Source organism: Lagopus leucura, unplaced genomic scaffold (genome assembly GCF_019238085.1).
Source record: "Lagopus leucura isolate 7727_CA_CO unplaced genomic scaffold, USGS_WTPT01 Super-Scaffold_54, whole genome shotgun sequence".
In the NCBI taxonomy this organism is placed as follows: domain Eukaryota; kingdom Metazoa; phylum Chordata; class Aves; order Galliformes; family Phasianidae; genus Lagopus; species Lagopus leucura.
In genome coordinates this window covers 1,104,775-1,119,959 of record NW_024962251.1, presented here as the reverse complement: position 1 = coordinate 1,119,959, position 15,185 = coordinate 1,104,775, and positions in this window count along the sequence as shown.

The following is a 15,185-nucleotide window of genomic DNA, read 5'->3' as shown; positions in this document are numbered from 1 at the left end:
TACCACAATGAATACTGCAGTTTGTTGAACTTGTATTCAGCTCTGGATGCCTGTCAAGTTCTCCCACAGAAAGTGAGCATAAAGAAAACATTAGGCTCAAAAAATTAGGAAAATGTGGAAATTACTGGAACTTGCTGCTCAGAGAAGCTGTGAAGTCTCCTTCTCTTGTGATATTCAAAATCCACCAGGTACCCTGCTTTGTAACCTATTGTAGAGAATCTGTGCTAGCAATGGGGTTGGACTTGATGACCTTCCAACCCCAATGAGTCTGTGATTCTATGATTTTGCAATAATAACAATAGAAATTAATGTTTATCATGAAACTCCTGATTTCTCCCTTGCATTTTTACCCGCCTTATAGTGAGAAAATCCTTGAAAACTCCGTGTGTTGTCAATATCTAACAGTTTTCTGAAGAGCACAGTTATGCTTATCAATAATAAATTTGTGTGAAAACCTGTCTCTGGTACTACTAACTTAGTGATATTCATGCTTTATTCATGCTTTAATGACTGGGTAACTTTGTCATATGCAGAGGGGAAACTGTAGAAACATGTTTTAATCAGAAAATCTTCCCTGCAAGTAATTAAAATGAATGAAAAAGTAGTCAGAATATAGGGACTGAGCAAATGCATGTAGTATATAATAGTTGAACCAAGTGGTATGGAAGACCTACTTGTGAATGACTTGTTTTAAAGAGTTATTTGCCATGGAATCTTGTTTTTGCCAGTTAGGGTGCTGAGTATTTGTAAGTAAAGGTTGCAACTTGAACCTTACATGGACAGCCATAGCATTCATACTCTTCTTTTAACTCCTCACACTTTTTTCCATGTGGGAAATTTGATACAAAATTGAGTGCAGCCTGTGGAAGTGCAATTCCAAGGAGACAAAGCTGGCTGACCCTCACTTTATTTTTGCAGTGACTTCTCATTCTTTCCTATGCTGAGGGGTCAGAGGTGCACATCACTAAGCTGGTACTTTGGAGTGTTCAGCAATGGTGTGTTTTCTTAATCTTTAGCTGGTGATCTGTCTGGGCTCCTGGCATCTCCATTCACAGCAGAAGAGATGGCTTTTGGCCAATATTTCTGGTTGGATCCACAAACAGAATAATATAAGTGCATCTTGAAAAAGAGAAGAAATCCCATTTTCTACAGTAAAATAATCTGCTTGCAGCCACCACCATAAGGATTCTCCACAGACATGTTTTCCCAGGAGGCCCTTAAACACAGCATACATTTATTTATGGAATAGATTCTCCCTCCTGATTTTGGTGAGCTCTTGTGATTTTTTCTTATAGAACAACTTTTGATGGACAGCTGAACAATTCAGAACTGATTCTTTGATTACTATCCAAGTAACAGAGTAAGTTATTACCCTGGAAATGAGAGCCCAAGAAAATGTTGACTGTACAGAAAGTTGTTTTTGTCATACCACTCAGGGAAAATACATACCGTATGTGCCTTAACACTTAAGTTCATCCTGGAATGACTACATGTAATTTCTCTTGTGAAAAAACAAGTACTATTTCCTTCTTTTTTTAAATTTTCTTAGTTATTCACTAGCTGGAAAAATACTTGTGCTAATAAATTATAACTCATTTGGGAAGAACAGAGAAGACTGCAGATTTCAATGTATTATAACTTTTTATTTTTTTTCCTTAGAAAAACCCCTTATTTTTGCCAGCTTTTAGTTCTTTATAATCATTTATATTTACAATTATAATTTAGCTTGACCAGCATTGGTCACTCAATTACAACCTCTTCTTCTCTAAACTTAGCAGAGCGGGGAAACTGTAATGACCATAATAGCATCATCGCTCCTCTTTTAAATAAGCTGACACAGTAAAACAGGAGAAATTACTTTGGGATTTAAAATCTGAAATGTATCACTTATGACCTTTACTACAAGTGTTGTCATTCAGAGATTCCATTATCAATGGAAAAGTAATCCTCTTCCTTTTCCTATGAATTTTACCCTATTTTCTTCAAAACATTTTCTAAAGAACTTTAAGAAACAAACACGCATTCAATTCGCAGCACATGTCATGCACTTTATCCTCTCTTGCTGCAGTATTTGGTTCTGTCACTGTATTTCCAACTAACTCTTTTGTTATTGTATCTCATGACTGACCATTTAAAAGCAGCTTGTGGTTGTGGGGTTTTTTTGTTTGCTTGTTTGGGCTTTTTTTTGGCCTGATTTCTACTTTACTAAGAAGGTTAAGCAAGCAGGGATTCCTTGTTTCATTTTTAGTCCTTTATTTTCAGTTCTCTAGACAGATGATTAACAGAGCAGTCCTGGAGAGCTTTCTGTTTTGAATGTTGAACTCCACCTAAAGCAATCAGTTCCTTTTCCCTTTTTCCATCATGAGTTTTGACATCTTAGAAATACATTTTAATTCTCAGGTACTCAAACAATAACTTCTCTCTACCTAATCTAATCTTTGAAGGGAGGCTATGCCTTCCTCATGTTGTTTGGCAGACACTTGGGAAGACTGTTAATCATCCTACATGCCACATCCCACATTGCCAGCTGGACATAAGGTCTTATTTTCTAGGCAGATTAATCTACTATTCAGTAATCTACATTGAGATTTCAGCTCACAATGTCAACAAGCACACCTACGTATGATCAGTCACATACAGATATTTAGAGATTTTTTTAAATTATTTATTTATTTATTTATTTTCTGTGAGAAAGGTGTTGATTTTTTATTCATATATTAACAATCAACATTTGCAGTGCCTATGAAATTTCCCATTACATGTCAAGCTTTTCTGCTTTTCTTTCACAGTCCCTAAGTTCTTCTCAACTGGTCTGATCTCAATGAGTTTTTCTTTCAGTCTGCACAAATATCTAAGATTGCAATGACTAAGCATCAGTACCTTGTACTTGGCTTTGTAGAACCCTATTAGGTTCTCATGGGCTCACATTTCAAAAGCTACCCTCTGGATGGCATCTTTTCCTTCTGTTGGATCAACTGCACCACTCAGCGTCATCAGCAAGCTTGGTAAGGGTGCACTTGATACCACTGTCACTGATAAACTTGAGGAGCACCGTTCTCAAGACAGAACTCTAGGGGACACCACTTATCCTCAATCTCCACTTGATCATAGAGCCACTGACTACAGGAGCCTCTGACTGTGGCCATCCAACCAATTCCTTTTCCACTGAACAATCCAGCCTTCATATCTCTCCAATACAGGGATAAGGACATGGTGGGGGACCATATCAATGGCCTTGTAGGAGTCCAGGTAGACAGCATCAGTTGCCCTTCCTTTTTCCACTAGTGCTGTCACTCCATCATAGAAGGTGACCAGGTTGATCAGGTACGATCAGGCCCTTGGTAAAACCATGCTGCCTGTATCAGATCACCTCTTAATCTTGTATGTGCGTTAACATGTCTTCCAGGAGGATCTGTTTCATGATCTTCCCAGGCAAAGGTGTGAGGCTCACCAGGCTGTAGTTCCCCTGGTCTAACTCTCTCCCTTTCTTAAAAATGGGGAGTGGTGTTCCATTTTTTCAAAGTCTGTGGACTTCATCTAACAGCCACAACCTTTAAGATATGATGGAGAGTCTCTTGGCAACTACATCAGCCAATTCTTACAGGACCCTGGGATGCATGTCATCCAGCCCCATAGACTTATATTGATTCAGTTTCATCAGATTGTCTTGAACTTTCCCTTCTCTTACAGTGGGAGGGATTTTGCTCCCTTGATTCCTACCTAGAAGCTGAGGGACACGAGATATGGGAAGCCTGACTGCCAGTGAATACTGAGGCAAAGAACTTGAGTACCTCAGCCTTCTTCATGTCTGTTGTTGCCACTTTTCACATCTCATTTATTATAGAGGGTGCACACTCCTTGGCCATTCTCTTCCGACTAATGCACCTGTAGAAACTCATCTTGTTATTTTTCACATTTCTTGCCAAGTTCAGTTCTGTTTGTGCTTTGGCTTTGCTAATCCTAACTCTGCACATCTGGACAGTATCTCTAAATTCTTCCAAGCCACACCCTTCTTCCAATGTCAGTCACTGTCCTTATCTCTGAGTTTGGCCAGCAGGTTCTTGTTCAATCATGCTGGTTTCCTATATCCTTTTCTTGATTTCTTATACTAGGGGATGGAGAGCTCTTCTGATCACATACATTTTTTAGAGAGTTGCCAACTCTGTTCCGTGCCTTTTTCCCTATGGACCACTTCCCAACGGATCTCATACAATAATTCTTTTAATGGATGGAAATTCACTTCTTAGACTTTTCTCTTTGCCAGGCCAGTGTTCCTTGAGATCACAAACTCAACCAGTGTCAGTATAGTTCCCAGTGATTTTTAATCTCTTTAATGATCTTATTTGTTTTGGTGAGCAACCACAGATTGGTCTGTCCAATACCTGGCCTAGGAATTTGTCCTCAATGCATTCCAGGAGACTCCTGGACCGTTTGCAGCCTGGTGTTTCTTCCTCAGCAGGCATCGAGGTGGCTGAAATCCCCCACCAGGATGAGTACCTGCCAGCACTATGCTTCTTGTAGCTGATTTAAGAAGGCCTCATCAACAGACTCCCCTTGATTAGGTGGCCTGTAGTAGACCCCAAATATCAGATATCATTTATTGATCCAGTCCCTGATTTTTACCCTCAAGATCTCAATCTAATCATGGCTTTTTCTCAGAGGCAGCTCTTCACAATCTACATGCTTCTTAACATAGAGGGCAACCCCTGCACGCTCACTATTTTTGTAGTGCCACTTGTTACAGAAGTCTCCAAGAAAATCTACATTTATCTGTTGACGGGAAGTTTGCAGTAGTGTGGAGTGAGTGGGATCATAAGTTGAATAAGGAGAAACAAAATATTAGCAAAAGCACCTAATTGACATAGAGGATATTTATGGGTGGGCTTTTTTTTTGTTTTGGTTTGGTTTGGTTTGGTTTGTTTTGGTTTGTTTTTTTCAGTGAATATTTCTTACATTTGGAAAAGCGTAGATGGGTAACCAGTATAGAATTGAATCTAAATTCATATTCTGCAAAATAAATTCTGTTAAAATTTTTAATTTTCCTTCCAATCAAATAATGAAAGAAATCCAAATGATGTCATAATGAATGGTCAATACTTTTCCAAAGATTACATTTGTTTTTTCAATGTGAAATTATATTAATACACTTATATTTAAAATTATTTAACTAGACATTTCTTCAGTGAATAGTTGCCCTCTGAAGTCCAGATCATTTTAGAAACTAACGTGAAAGATTAATTTATCCATAACTCTGCTGTCGGAATCCTTGTGACACATGGATTCTCACACAGGATATCGAGTAAAAAGAAAAAATATATTTTCCTTAAACAGTGTGTCTGAAACTTGGGAAATAACATAATATATATCAATATAAAATTTACTTATTCTTCTGTCACATAAAATGAAACAGAAGGGCCTGGAAAACTGCTCATTTGCATCATCCCAAGATTTATTTTGTCTCCTTCCTGTTTTTTTTTTGGCTGAAACTCCATTTTACCACAACCTACCTCATCAAACGTGTATGACATGTGCAATTATTATTTTGCCATTTGTCTTGATATAGATTCTTGCAGCCGTAAAGAACGGGAGCAGTTAAGTTGACCTTCATTAGACTTTCAGAGCATTTGCTTAATGTCTCTATTATTAAATTTCTTCTTAAATTTTCATGTATGTATAAGACCTTGATCTTGAGTTCTGCTATCATATTGGATGTTATGAACGTACTGAACTTATCCATTTCACGCTGTTCCTTAATTAGCAGGTAAATCACTTTCAGAGCTGAAGTTTGGGTCTCGTATTTAGCTGATAGCACATCTTTGCTATGAAACTTGCACAAAGTGCTATGGGCCATTTATTTTTTTTTCACTTATTACAGATAATAGTACAAGCCATTAATTTGTAATAGCAAATGGAAATACTTAGAATATTTTAGAAACACCATTATTTCTCTATTGCAAGTACAACGCAGACTGAATGGTTTAGCGCACAGTGGATTTCAAAGATATTTTTGATAACAATAAATTCACTATTTTCCATCACCTCTTACATCAGTGTTGTATCCCTTGTTCTGACATTGTCAGTGGTTTCCTATAACTCTGATACTTAGTAGGTATACATTTCTTTTTTCTTTGGTGAGTCTAAAAACTGAGTATATGTCAAACAATACTAAACAGAACAAGAGAATTCAAGCTACCAGAGATTAAGAAACACTCACACTGTAATTCTTCTATAATAAGGAATGTTTTTTCCTCTTTAGTAGCATTTTTTTTTTTTAAGGGAATATTGATTGCCCAAATAATATTTACACACATTTTTGGATTTTTTTATTTTGATTAATATTATTGCAAGCATATTTTTATATATAAAAAACCAGACAATTATACTATTTTATTCACACATTCTAACTTCATATTTTGAAAAATATCCTCTGGGATGAGCCAAAATAACCCTTAATTTTAATTTGTTCTGTTGTCTGGTTTCTATACTACAGCTATTTTTCTTCAGCAGTTGATGTAAAGTAAATGAAGAGGATTCTAATTTTTCTTTGCTAGTATATAAACGTGTCATTTCATACAACTAGCTGTTTTTCTTTGTTGTAACTTCTTTCTCTCTGTTTTAGCCTGCGGCTTCTCTTTTTATTTGATCAGTATAGTTTATAACATATTCCAGGCATCACTTTTTCCCCAGAGACAAACAGAATTTCAAATTGCTGCTCGTGATTCCTAAGGCAAACTGAAAGGATGCTGACTGAATTAATGATTCCTTTAGTGTTTTCAGGGCTTATTGGTTTTATTTCCATTAGCTCATAGACGCATTGTGTTTTCTACCTGTATTAAAATTAGTTTTCCAGTGATTGACAATATTTTTCCAGTTGTTTACAGTTCACCAGAATACAATTTCTGTTAACTAGAAAGTTAATCAATGTGATTATTACAAGACAAAAGAAAATAATTAAAACTACACAAAGACAAGGTTACCTAATCTTCTGTCTAAGCCTTTCTAAGAAGGAAAGCCACATTGCCTGGTGTTCATATTATATTCAGAATCAACGTCCCCAGTATTGGAACTGTTGCCATGAATTTCATAATACACTCAAATATATAAAATAATTTATTTTGCGGGCTGAAATGGCTTACACTGAAACAACTGTAATTAACAACACTTTTAAAGAGAGTGTTTCTATAAAATTAATTCAATTTCCACTAGGAAAATTCCCATCCCTTATGATCTAATTTTAGTAGATGTCATTTTTACATTATCATTATTGTTTGAAGGACTTAATCTGTTTACTTTTATCCCTCAAAATCACAGTATTGACTCTATTGTACATTAGTCTTACAGTTTTGAAGCCACTGGCAAAGTTGCCACTGGCAACTTTAAAATATTTTTAAAATATATTTTCCCCTACATTTTATGCAACAGCATAGATATAAATTCTTTATTCTCTACATAAATAATATCAAAATCTGCTAGAGAGACATATTCTGTAGCTGAACTTATCAGGAAAGACTCATCTTACTTAATGAAGAGTTTACAAGATTAGCTCACAGAAAATGAGTAGTCCAAGGGTTAGTACTAAGTACTTTCGTATTCAGGAAATAACGTATTGATCCTTTTAACTTCTGTTTTCTATCCCAAGTTCAACTGTATATCACACTAAATTCCTGGAATAAAAAGAAAATATACCTTAACAAGTACTACAGCTGCGACCAATGGCTCACACTGGATGATTCCAAATCTTTTACTTGACAGGACAGAGAATTTGATGTACACCATGGTCTTTCAGATCACACGAAAAGAAGATGATTCCATATAATCCTGGGCCAAAAATTATGACCGCTTTTCTTTAACCAAGAAGAATTACACCTTTATTGATGTCAAGCTCACATAGATTTATTGATATCTTGTTGTCATTTGTATCCTAGCAGCTTTCCCTCAAACACTCACTCATTTTTTAATTTGGCCTGGAAACATTTTTGAATTAAACTCTAAACCCAAACAGGTACCAGTGAGAAAAATTAACAGACAGCGAGGAAGAAAGAAAACGCAGACACTGATGAGGTGAGAAATATAACTTCACACTGCAGTGCAATTTATTTCCTTTTTTTCTTTCACACTAAGATAGTATTTGTGGATAGCTAAGGAAAATGTTATTTTTTGATAGCAATCTATGTAAGGTGTTTCACAAAGGTGTTTTCTAACATTTTCAATAACCACTGTTCACATCCATTTCACAATGTTTAATGAGAGCATATGTAAAATTCCATGTCAATTTTAAATGACATTCAGTACTCTGTACATTGGCGACTCCACTATTTCCGTGGGTGACCTGTTTCAAAGTCTGACCACCCTAAGAATAAACTCTTCCTAATATCCAACCTGAACCTCCCCTGGCTCAGCCATTCCCCTTAGTCTTATTGCTAGTTACCCAGGAGAACAGGCTGCCCCAAGCCTGAAGTGTTGCATAATGTTGGTCAGAACACAGCACTTAGTCATGCTGAACTTCATTGCACTGGCCTCAGCTCAGTGATCCAGACTGTCCAGATCCATCTCAAGAGCCTTGCTACCCTCAGGCAGATTGACACTTCCTCCCATGTGGGTGTCATCTGCATTACTGAGAATGCACTTAATGCCCTCATCAATAAAAATATTGAACAGGACAGCCCCCAGTACCAGCCTCTGGGGAATACCACTTGTGATCAGTCAGCAATTGGATGTAACTCCATTCAGCACCGCTGTCTGGGCCTGGCCATCCAGGATTTTGGATTTTATTATCCAAAGTTGTAAAAAGTTGTTGTCCAGCTTTTTTAACAACTGAAAGGCTGCAATGATGTTTCCCTGTAGCCTTCTCTTCTCCTATTCCCTTAGCTTATCTTGACAAGAGAGGTGTTTCAGTCTTCTGATTATCCTCATGGCTCTCTTCTGGACTCATTCCAACAGCTTCACATCTAACTCGTGCCTGGATGCAGTACACAAGTTGGAGCCTCATGAGAGCAGAGAAGGGAACAATCATTTCCCTGCCATTATGGACACCCTTCTTTTGGCCAGGATTCAGTTGGCCATCTGTGCTGCAAGCATACACTGCTGGCTCATGCCCAGCTTTTATCCATCAGAACATCCAAGTTCTTCTCCACAAGACTGCTGTTAGTGAGTTCTTCTCCCAGTCAGCACACGTATCTGGGATTGTCCTTACCCAAGTGCAACATCTAGCACTTACCCATGTTGGACTTCATTAGGTTCACGTGGGTTTACTTTTCAAGACTGTCCAGGTCCTTTTGTATGGTAGCTCTTCCTTCTGTTGTGTCAACTGCACTACTCAGCTTGTTGTCATCTGCATTTGATCCTACTGTCTGTGTCACTGATAAAAATATTAAAGACCACCAGTTCTATCGTTTGTCACCAGACTCCACCTGGACATAGAGCCATTGTATGTGAATCTCCAGCTGTGACCATCCAACTAATCCCTTATGAATGAAATAGCCCATTCTCCAAACTCATAGCTTTCCAATTTACAGTTAGGAAAGGTAAAGATCATATCAAACATCTTGCAGAAATCTCAATAGATTAATTTTGGTACTGCATTTGGGTCGGGGCAATCCCAGGTGTCTATACAGGCTGGGGGAAGATCTCCTTGAGAGCAGCCTTGCAGAGAAGAACCTGGGGGTCCTGGTGGGTGAAAAGCTGGACATGAGCCAGCAGTGTGCGCTTGCAGCCCGAAGTCCAACTGTGTTCTGGGCATTAAAAAAGGGGTGGCCAGCAGGGAGAGGGAGGTGATTGTCCCCCTCTACTCGGCTCTTGTGAGGCCCCATCTGCAGTGCTGCATCCAGGCCTGGGGCCCCCAGTAGAGGAAGGATTTGGAGCTCTTGGAACAGGTCCAGAGGAGGGCACTGAGATGATCAGAGGGCTGGAGCACTTTTCCTGCGAGGAAAGGTTGAGGGAACTGGGATTGTTTACATTGGAGAAGAGAAGGCTCCAGGCAGACATCATTACGGCCTGCCAGTACTTGAAGGAAGCTTATAAACAGGAGGGGGAGCAGCTGTTTACATGAGCTGATAGTGATAGAACAAGGGGGAACAGTCTTAAACCGAGACAGGGGAGGTTTAGGTTAGATATTAGGAGGAAGTTTTTCACTCAGAGGGTGGTGACACACTGGAACAGGTTGCCCAAGGAGGCTGTGGATGCCCCATCCCTAGAGGCATTCAAGGTCAGGCTGGATGTGGCTATGGGCAGCCTGATCTGGTGGTTGGTGACCCTGCACATAGCAGGGGGGGGTGGAAACTAGATGATCATTGTGGTCCCTTTGAACCAGGCCATTCTATGATTCTACGATTCTATGATTCTAAATTTGTCAGTTTTCCACTGTCAGCCAATACTATCAAATCCACTGTAGGTCACTGGTCACAGTATGCACACAATGAAGTCCTGATGCCTCTATCGGATATTTTCCTTGTCTTTCATATGCCTCAACATTGCTTCCAGGAAGTTCCATTCCATGATCTTCCCAAGCACAAAGTTGAAGCCTACTAGTCTGTAATTTCCTAAGTCATCCTTTCTTCTTTTCTTAAAAACAGAAGTGATGTTTCCATTTTTTCAGACACCAGGAATTTCACCTGACAGCCATAGCTTTTCAAATATAATAGAGAGTGGCTTGGCAACCACATTACCCATTTCCTTCTGGACCCTGGGATGCATATCACTGGGCCCACTAGAATTGTACGTGTTCATTATTGATAATAATTGGACACAAGGTGTAAAAAATAACATTCATAACTCTTTCATCATCAAATGTAACTCTTTAATATGTGAAAATTATTGCTAGGCAGTGAATTACACAACTATTTTGTATCAAGACAAGGAGTGAAAACAGACAACAGCCCCTTCTGTAATTCTGATGGATGTCATTTAGCAACACTGCAAAATGCTGACATTTTTTCTTACCGACAGTACACTCTATAAAACTTCAGCATGGCATGGACTGCAGTGCTATGAAAAAGTACGCTGTTGCAGCCAAAAATGGCTGCATAATGCTGTTGTGGCAATAAACCTATTATTTTATATATATATATAAATATATATATATACTTGGCTAAAAAGAAGAATCTTATCATAACAAAATAACATATGCCTTATGAAAACTTTTCAAATCACATTTAAAAGCATAGTGTTGATTTTTCTTCACTGTGTATTGTTAAAAATAGTTGTATTTTGTGTTAATATTCTTTAGCTTCAAGTTTTTTTTTCCAGAAAAAAAAAAAATCCCTTGTAGGAGTAGGGAGTCCTTTCCTGTTAAAGTCTTCCTTTCCCAGGCAGTGCTCATAATAGGGCTTCCACAGGAGCAATATCCACACCATATGAATTCTATGAAAAGGACAGGAATAATGTCTTCTGCCATTTTCCTAGGCTTACAAACAGCCTGTCTGATTCTCTGCACTGGGGATGAATCACAGAATCACAGATTCACAGAATCACCCGGGTTGGAAGGGACCTCAAGGATCATGTAGTTCCAACCCCCCTGCCTAGCAGGGCCACCAAACATACACATTCAGATCAGGTTGCCCAGGACTCCGTCCAACCTGGCCTTGAACACGTCCAAGGACGGGGCATCCACAACCTCCCTGGGCAGCCCGTTCCAGGGCCTAACCACTCTCCTTGTAAAGAACTTCCCCCTAACATCCAACCTAAATCTTCCCTCCTTCAACTTAAAACCATTTCCCCTAGTCCTGCTATTGTCAGCCCTTTTGAAGAGTTTACTCCCCTCCTGGGTGTAGGTTCCCTTCAGGTATTGATAGGCTGCAATGAGGTCACCCCGCAGCCTTCTCTTCTCCAGGCTGAACAAGCCCAACTCCCTCAGCCTGTCCCCATAGGGGAGGTGCTCCAGCCCCCTGATCATCTTAGTCGCCCTCCTCTGGACCCTTTCCAAAATCTCAATGTCTTTCTTGTACTGAGGGCTCCACACCTGGACACAGTACTCCAGATGGGGCCTCACAAGAGCCGAGTAGAGAGGGACAATCACCTCCCTGTCCCTGCTGGCCACCCCTCTCCTGATGGAGCCCAGGATCCCATTTGCCTTTCGAGCTGCCAGAGCGCACTGCTGAAACTATCATGCAGCTGTTTGATAGCACACCTCAGTGGAAAGAACTGCAATCAAAGGCAAACTGGTCAAATTAGCAATCCTGGTAAAATTACAGAAAATCCTGGTAAAAATACAGAAAATACAAATTACAACAAGTGAGTTTTAAGTTGCAGCACAGACAAGATTTTCAAGAAATGTTTTAACACTTCCTTGTATGTCTTTCACACTTCCTGTATGGTCTTTCACACATCACTCTTGATACTCATTTCTTTTATCTGTGGCACAGGAAATACATTGATTCTCTACCTGCCTAATGAGTGTACTGTGAGAATTAATTAATGTTCAGTAACATATCTAACTAATGTTACCAAATGAAACTAATTAACAGTTTAAGCAGCTGACTCAAAGGAAGATAGAAGTCACTTTTGAGGGCAGTCTGGAATCATAAATCTGGGTAGAAGAATCCTGTTATGTTTCAGTTTTCACTGTAGTCTCTAACAGTGGCATCTGAACTGGGCAAGTGCATTTCAAAGCAGTTCTGTGGTGCTAGAAGTTCCCCAAATCCTAAATTCTGCTGAGGTTTTTTTTTTTTTTTTTTTGCAAACACCTTGGAAGGCAAAGAGCACACTGGTTTACATTGCACTACAGAATCGTTACCAGACTTCTGAGCACCTCAAGTACTCTGATCTTTGTGATATAGGAGACCATCTATTCTGCCTACAAAAGAAGTGCAGGCTGATGTGACTGCTACTGCTGACTGGTGAGTCAAAATACTCCAGCTGTAGCTAGCGTTTCCCCTCGAGACTGGAAAAATCTAGTCAAGATGTGTTAATGGCTGTATAAGTTGCTCCAGTTCTTCATGCCAGGAAACAGGATTGCTGCTTGTATTCCTGAGCAATTAGCACTTGGAAAGTTAAAAAAAAAAAAAAAAAAAAAGCTGAGTGTCTGGGGAAAATGCTCTCCTCTGAAGTATTTAAAGAGTCCCAGATGAGACTTAGGCACTACCGTGGCAGAAGGCATCAGTCAGAAACAAGAAAGCTATTCCTGCAAACATTACTTGAATTTAGTGATTCAGATTTTGGACCTTGCAAACATCCAGAACCTATTTTCAGACATTGCTGTTAATAGATTTTCCTGTCTAAAACCAGGTATTCTTAAATTTGGAAGCAATTATCTAATCTGAAGTAGAATTATGGGAACTACCCTGAAAGTCACGCCTCCTGTTTTACAGTGTTGGCCCACAACATCAGAAACAGATGTTGGTGGTAGAGAAGTAAAGGTTGAACCTTCCCACCAATATTCCATTTGCTGCCATGAGACAGGTGATAGCAGAGGGGCTGTCTGACAAAATGGCACCTGGCATGGAAGTGTATGTAAAGCAAAGGTATGGGACTGAATTCCTGCATTCAGAAACAATTGCACCCATTGACATTCATCAATGCTTACTGAACGTTTATGGAGACCAAACAGCAGACATAGCACACTGAGGTGGTGGGTGGTACTTTTCAGCACTGGTGAGAGCAACAGTGGTCACATCTACTGGTGCAGATGTATACAAAAGCTGCATGTAGGCTCTTGTTCATTGCTGGCAAAAATGCAGTGGTAAAGAGTGTGTTGAAAAAGAGTGTTTTGTAGATGAGAATGTACTCTATCAAACTCCTATTGTACTCTTTGTACCTGTTGTAGATTCCATGGAAGCAAGCAGAAGGTATTACTGTCAAAGTGACCTATGTATTTTGATGTGACCTGCCTTTCAAATGAATGTTTCTGTTACCGGATAAAACACCTAAGAAATGGCAAGCCAGGTCAGATCAAAATATCCTATGTCTGAAAAAGACTTGTATCAGACAGGTAAGGAAATTAAATATGTCATATAAGAAATAATTGGTCTTCTCACATTGTCTTCCAGATTCCTCTATACAGCAATTTACTGCCTTTCTTAACTAGATATTGCTCAAAGGTAGTTGTGTTTAATAGCAAACAAAATTATTTTCAGCTTACTTTTAAACATACAAATTCAGACTTCTACAGGAATATTTCTATAATGTATCCTTTTGTTTGTATTAAACTTACAGCCTCCTCTTTCTTTTGGGAAACCATGAATAATCTCACTAGCATCTGTCATTTTACAGGATATCTTTTCCACCTTCTAGACTATTTCACATGCACAAACAACACACTCCACACAACTGATTACAACTATGATCCTTTTTGATGGTGTTTCTATATCTTCTATGAGAAAAGTGAACAGATTTCAAATATGCTGAAGTAATGGGATTTAGATAGTGACAAAGACGGTTCTATTTACTTCCATCTTTTCAGTGAAGTCCAATATTCTGTTTAGATTTCACAGTGACACTGATTGTTAAACTGATGTCCACATTGAGGTTTTTTCACTGAGTACAAGTCATATACTTGTTTTCAAAAGCAAATGTACCCAGTATATACAGTTTACCATGATTTATGTCTTCCGGGAAAATATTATTTACCTTTTTGTTATTCACAAGCCATCTTAAAATAACACATACTCATACAGCTGTCTTGATTACAAATTATAAAAATTAAAAGAATATCAAATGTCGTTCCAGAGTGTACTTTATTGCCATAGTAACACAGATGTAACTGAGTAGGTTAAGCTACAAATTACATACTCAGCTATTTAATGACTTCATAGAAATAAAGCCACTTAATCAAACTTATCATTGCTAGTATGTAATCAAGGCAACCCAATTAAAGCCAAAGTCAAAATGCTTCATGTTTCTATGTTATCTCCGTTCAAACAGCTTCTGTATGTGCTAGCATATCAAACACAGCCAATCTACCAACATTACTTGTTACAGGCTATTTTTTGCAACTGTGTTAAATAGAAGTTCGTTTTCTTATGCAAATACACCACACTGTCACTTTTGCAGCATTATTTGTAATTAAAGTTTAATCTTTTCAAATATATCCTTTCATATGCTAGATGTTTTCCAGTTGCAGACATCTTAAGCAACAGCAAAAACAGATGTACTGGAAAGTACAGTCCTGGGTTTTCTACTTGTAACTCAAAGTGAAAGTCATAGAATACACCTTTAAGCTATGGCTATTTTCAAGCAAAATTATAATCAGA